Genomic DNA, 6060 nt, shown 5'->3' on the forward strand with positions numbered 1-6060 from the left:
GAGACGTGATGGGTGGGAGTATTGCTTTCTCTAGCATTCAGTTTTTAAACCTTTCTCTCCCAGATATGAACTGTGCGATTCTTTATCAAAAACATACTAAAACAAAATTCTCGCTCATTTGCACCAGCCAAATTCAACAGGTACAGCTATTCCCAGCATGGAAAGGATGATGATATATCTGTCTGACATAGAGCTGTTAAAGATGAAGAGGCTGTCAGAAGAAGAAGAGGTGGTGGCAACCCCAATTCAGCACCAATGTGGCTGAATATATAAGGATTCAAACCCAGGCATTTAAGAGCAAAGCAGCAGTCAAAACCCTGGGCCTGAATGGACAAATCTGTCAGTTCTGGTTTCTCTCACATTTGACTTTTTCAGATCTCAACTTCTTTTTGTCCCTCACAATAGCCCATATTTGTTTTTTGTTTTTTTTAAGCAAGTGAACACATTAGAATTCTGCTTGTTGTGCAGTTGTCAAAGGTAGAGAACTCTGTCCACAAAAAGGGGCAGATGATATACATTGTATTAGAGAGTTATTAGATGTAAATGCCTTTACCTTTTTTTTTTTTTAAAGATGGCATCCCTCAGCATTATGTCGGTTGATGTGGTACTCCCCAAAATTGCAGCAAAGCTAACGGAGGTAGCCAAAATCACATGCATAAATGAAAAAGCTCCCTGAGCCCAATGAACCAGAACTGAGGTATCAGAGTTGAAAACTCCAATCATCCCAAAGACATTGACTGTGGCTGATGGGAGCTGCAGTTCAAAACATCTTGTGGGCTCCAGGATGGGAAGGCTTGCTTATACATGTGTATATGTGACTGAACAGGGGCAGTTAAGAGTTATTAGTTATGTTTCAGCTTCCACCTTCCTCAGTAACACATAATATGTGTGTGTGTGTGTGTGTGTGTGTGAGAGAGAGAGAGAGAGAGACAGACAGACAGACAGACAGACAGAGCGCATGCAACAAAACCCAGGGAAGGGATATGAAAAAGCACCAAGGCTAAGCACACAGAATATGACTCAGTTCTCAATAGCTCCTATTCAGTTGTATGGGAATAAGTTGTATGGGAATATTAGGGAAACAAGGGCAAGTGCTCTTCCCAGGAAAATGGGGGACAGCAGGAAGATTCCACCCTCATGGTGTCCATGAATACACACTTTTATCTTATCCCATGCAAATGAATGATTACCACTCACACAGTTAGCTACACAATCAGACTCAAGGAGTGCTTCTCAATGGGATCTTCTCAAACTGGGGAGAGGTAACGAGCAGAGTACACAGGGCGCAGTCCTGGGCCCAGTGGTCTTCAACATTTTTATTAATGACTTGGAGGAGGAGGTGCAGGGAATGCTGATCAAATTTGCAGAGGACACAAAATTGGGTGGGAGAGCTAATACCCTGGAAGACAGAAACAAAATTCAAAGTGATCTTGATAGGCTGGAGTGCTGGGCGGAAAAAAACAGACTGAAATTTAACAGGGATAAATGCCAAGTTCTGCACCTAGGAAGAAGAAAGCAAATGCACAATTACCAGATGGGGGATACTTGGCTCAACAATATTACAAGCGAGAAGGATGTTGGAATTGTTGTCGATCACAAGCTGAAGATGAGCCAACAATGTGATGTGGCTGCAAAAAAGGCCAATGCTATTTTGGGCTGCATTAATAGAAGCATAGCTTCCAAAACCTGGGAAGTACTAGTTCTCCTCTACTCAGCACTGGTTAGGCCTGATCTTGAGTACTGTGTCCAGTTCTAGGCACCACACTTCAAGAAGGATGCAGACAAACTGGAGAAGGTACAGAGGAGGGCAGCAAGGATGATCGAGGAACTGGAAACAAAGCTCTATGAGAAGAGACTGAATGAACTGGGCATGTTTAGCCTTGAGAAGGGGAGACTGAGGGGAGATAGGATAGCGCTCTTCAAGGATTTGAAAGGTTGTCACAGAGAGGAAGGCCCGGATCTCTTCTCGATCATCCCAGAGTGCAGGACACAGAATCAAGGGCTCAAGTCACAGGAAGCCAGATTCCGTCTGAACATCAGGAAAAACGTCCTGACTGTCAGAGCAATACAACAATGGAACCAATTCCCTAGGGAGGTGGTGGGCTTTCCCACATGGGAGGCATTCAAGATGAGGCTGGACAGCCGTCTGTCAGGGATGCTTTGATTTGGATTCCTGCACTGAGTAGGGGGTTGGACTCGATGGTCTTGTAGGCCCCTTCCAACCCTACTATTCTATGATTCTATGGGGAAAAGCCCAGCTTGGGGATACCACTGCAGTGAGAGGAAAAATGCACCTCCCAGTCCCCGACACTGAGTGCCCTGGCCTCTCCTGAGAAATGCTCTGTTTCCAAGACTCCTGGCAATATTGAGAAGCTCTTTCCACTCCTACCATCTGTCATAATGGAGGGCATTTTCCTATTATTAGAAGAATAAGCACTCTAATTATGCTGGCTCATAAGCAAAAGAGGAAGGAGCAAAGTTTCCCAATGAAATGAGGGACAGCCCTGTTGCAGAACCAGGAATAAATTCCATGATGTGGGAGGGAAAAGTTGTGCTGCTCAAAACACACACGCACAAAGCAACTCTTAAGATCTCCTTGCAATTCTTGTTTTGCACTCTCTTGAAAGACAAATGTGGGACCCAAGTTGGGCCCTCCCCAACCATCTCCTCGCATTGTCCTGCAAAACAACTCAAATTCCCTCATGGGAACACATCCACAGTTTCTCCCCAAATGCAAGTCAGCAAAGATTCAAAAACAGACTTTGAAAGTTCCTCTGGGCAAGGAGGCAGACCTATTACTTTAATTGCAGCTTGTGGAGCAATCATTTTTAGAAAATGGGACAATGTTATCCAGCTGTTTACGTCTCCACACAATAGTTGTGTAGATCCCTTTGCTTCTCTCATTTCCATCTTTTTCATAAAAGCAACTAGAGTGGCCGTTTGAGAACCTCCAAAAAAGAGGACATGCATCATCAAAAAAGAGGACAAAACAGGAGGCCAATTTGCATTAAATTTGCATATGCTGATTTATAAATATAGATTCAGAGAGTGCCTTAGACTGCAAGAAGATCAAACCAGTCCATACTCCAGGAAATAAAGCCAGACTGCTCCCTTGAGGGAAGGATATTAAAGGCAAAACTAAAGTACTTTGGCCACGTAATGAGAAGACAGGATACCCTGGAGAAGATGCTGATGCTAGAGAAAGTGGAAGGCAAAAGGAAGAGGGGCCGACCAAGGGCAAGATGAATGGATGATATTCTGGAGATGACGGACTCGACCTTGGGGGAGCTGGGGGTGGCAACGGCCGACAGGAAGCTCTGGCGTGGGCTGGTCCACGAAGTCACGAAGAGTCGGAAGCGACTGAACGAATAAACAACAAAGATGTAAATTTAGAAATCATTATTATAACTTAAATAGAAATGTAGTATGTCCCACCATAGTGTGAGAGACTGTGACCAGGTGACCTGTGTGCCTTGCTCTGTCTGCTGTCCAGGTGCTGTTGATGAGCAATTTCAAGCCCAGCCCTTCCTTGTGGTGGTTCTTTATATTTGAACTGGACTTGAACTGGACAGCCTTTCAAATAGAGGACACCTTCAAGTAGAGGACACCTTCAAGTAGAGGACTGTCCTCTGTAAAAGATACATGGAAAGATACATGGCCACCCTAAAAGTTACCTGGCCACCCTAAAAGATACATGGCCACCCTAAAGAGATACTTTAAAAGGTAAAGTTAAAGGTGTCCCCAACCAGTCGTGTCCGACTCTAGTGGGTGGTGCTCATCTCCATTTCTAAGCCGAAGAGCCAGCGCTGTCCGAAGATGTTTCCGTGGTCATGTGGCCGGCATGACTGAACACCGAGGTGCACGGAACGCTGTTACCTTTCCCGCCGAAGCAGCACCTATTTATCTACTTGCATGTTCTTGCTATTCGAACTGTATAAATAGTAATAGAAAGCAATAGTTCTTGCTTTCGAACTGCTAGGTTGGCAGGAGCTGGGACTGGAGATGGGAGCTCACTCCGTCACGCAGCACTCAGGTCTCGAACTGCTGACCTGCCAACCTTCCAGTCTGCAGTTCAGCGTCTTAACCACTAAGCCAACACGGCCCTATTAAAGAGATACTTGGCCACCCTAAAAGATACATGGCCACCCTAAAAAGATATATGGCCACCCTAAAAGCAACCAGCAGTGGAATTTTACTCTTCTTTCAGTCCTCTTTACATCTATGGATTTGTATACATTGCATTGTTTCTTTTATTTAAAATATTTTTGTACCATCTTTTGAGGCAGAGCCCCCAGGGGCAGCTGCAGTCTGCGGCTTCCCAGGGGCACCTGGTTGGCTACTAGGATCCTGCATTAGATGGAGCTCAACATATCTGGAGGCCGCCAGTTGTCCACCCCTGGTCTACATTATGCCCTATCAAGGGGTAAACTATGATGGGTACCCGGGCACCAGGGGTACACTGTAATTAGCCCAGGGATACTCTGTCTCTCTGGTCCTCTTCTCGTTCTTCCTTTACCCACAAATTCTTTCAGGGTGCTTAAGAATACGAAATGGTGTGAAAGCCCCATACCATCAAAATATGTTCCACAAACTGCATGATTTGCATCCTTGATCCTGGATGCAGAATCGGTCTTTCCTCGGCACGGCACAGAGGCTGGGTCTGTGGGACCAAGAGGAGGGGCAGTTGGATCTGCAAAAGCAGACTGGTCATGAGCACATGATGGGATCTGTACACCACTTCAGGCACTCTGAAGCCCAGGTATTGCTTTGTCCAGATTTGTCGCTGAAAGCTCTGCCAAATGTTTTTGCTGTGGGTGGGGGTAGTAGGGGGGATATTTGCATTTAGCAATGCCTTGTGTTTTATTACCATCAGCCAAGCCCAGCAATGCTTTCCAGTTGGAGGCATTAACGTTCCCTAGGGCAGCCTCCCCCAATCTGGCACCCTCCAGATGTGTTGGACCGAGGGGTGTTGGAGAAATCTGCAACCGATTCAAATGAGTCCAGATCTCTATGAAACTGACCTGCAAATTCTGCAGCAGACCAGCTTTCTCCAAGTCAGACGGATACTGTGGACTCGCGGATCGGTTTTTCACCGGGGGGGGGGGACTGCACTAATTTGTATTTGTGCTAAATTTCATTAGCCCATTCACATTAGTGCTGATGCAAATTAGCACTAATGCGAAGTAGCTCAAGGAGAAGAAAAATCTGGTTTAAAAAATCCACTTCCATCAATAAATGGATGATGGAACGAAAGATGCCTGACAATCCTGCAAAACACAGACAGAACAGATTTAACAAAATCCCTATTTGGACCACAACTACTATAATTCCCAGCCAGCATTGGGCATGCTGGATGGGAATTATGGGAGTTGCGGTCCAACACATCTGAAGGGTGCCAGGTTAGATAAGGCCACCATGAGAATCTTTCATAGCTAATTCAGCACATATTGGCTACTAAGCCAATTCCTCCAGAACACAGAACACAGGAGTTATATTATTTCATTTAAGAGAACTTGCAGTATCCCCTGTGCTGGATTTTACTCTCCTAAGGGCGCAATCCTTTGCATGTCTAAACAAAAAAGTCCTGCAACTCCCAGCATGCCCCAGCTAGCATAGGATTGTGCCTTAAGTGTATCAGACAGTCTGCAACATAAATGCCTTTATCTTGCTGTCATCCCTCCAATCTAAAGAGGCACAGCAACCTCACCTTGCAATCGCCACACTGGAATTAAAAAGGCTCAGGCAGTGGGGGGAGGTCCTTTACATGAATATAGGACTGGAATATGTGAGAATCCCACAGGTGACAACTATCTGTGTATAGGAAGCATTGGATCGGGTGGGATGCAGGCGGGCCGGGTACGAGAAGTAGCTCTAACAGGGAAAAGATCTGTTTGGTTACTTGGCTGAAATGGAAATTTCAAGATTTCAGTTTTGAAGATCCTGATTAGTGGAAACTGACAAGTTTCTTTTATGAATATGGAGAATTGGTTCACAAGGAAGTAATTATCACACAGCAGAGCAAGAATCTTCCCAGACTGTGCACAAAACAGGCAGCAATTA

Source organism: Heloderma suspectum, chromosome 6, assembly GCF_057233095.1.
Source record: "Heloderma suspectum isolate Gila_16-S chromosome 6, 16-S_ref, whole genome shotgun sequence".
NCBI lineage: Eukaryota > Metazoa > Chordata > Lepidosauria > Squamata > Helodermatidae > Heloderma > Heloderma suspectum.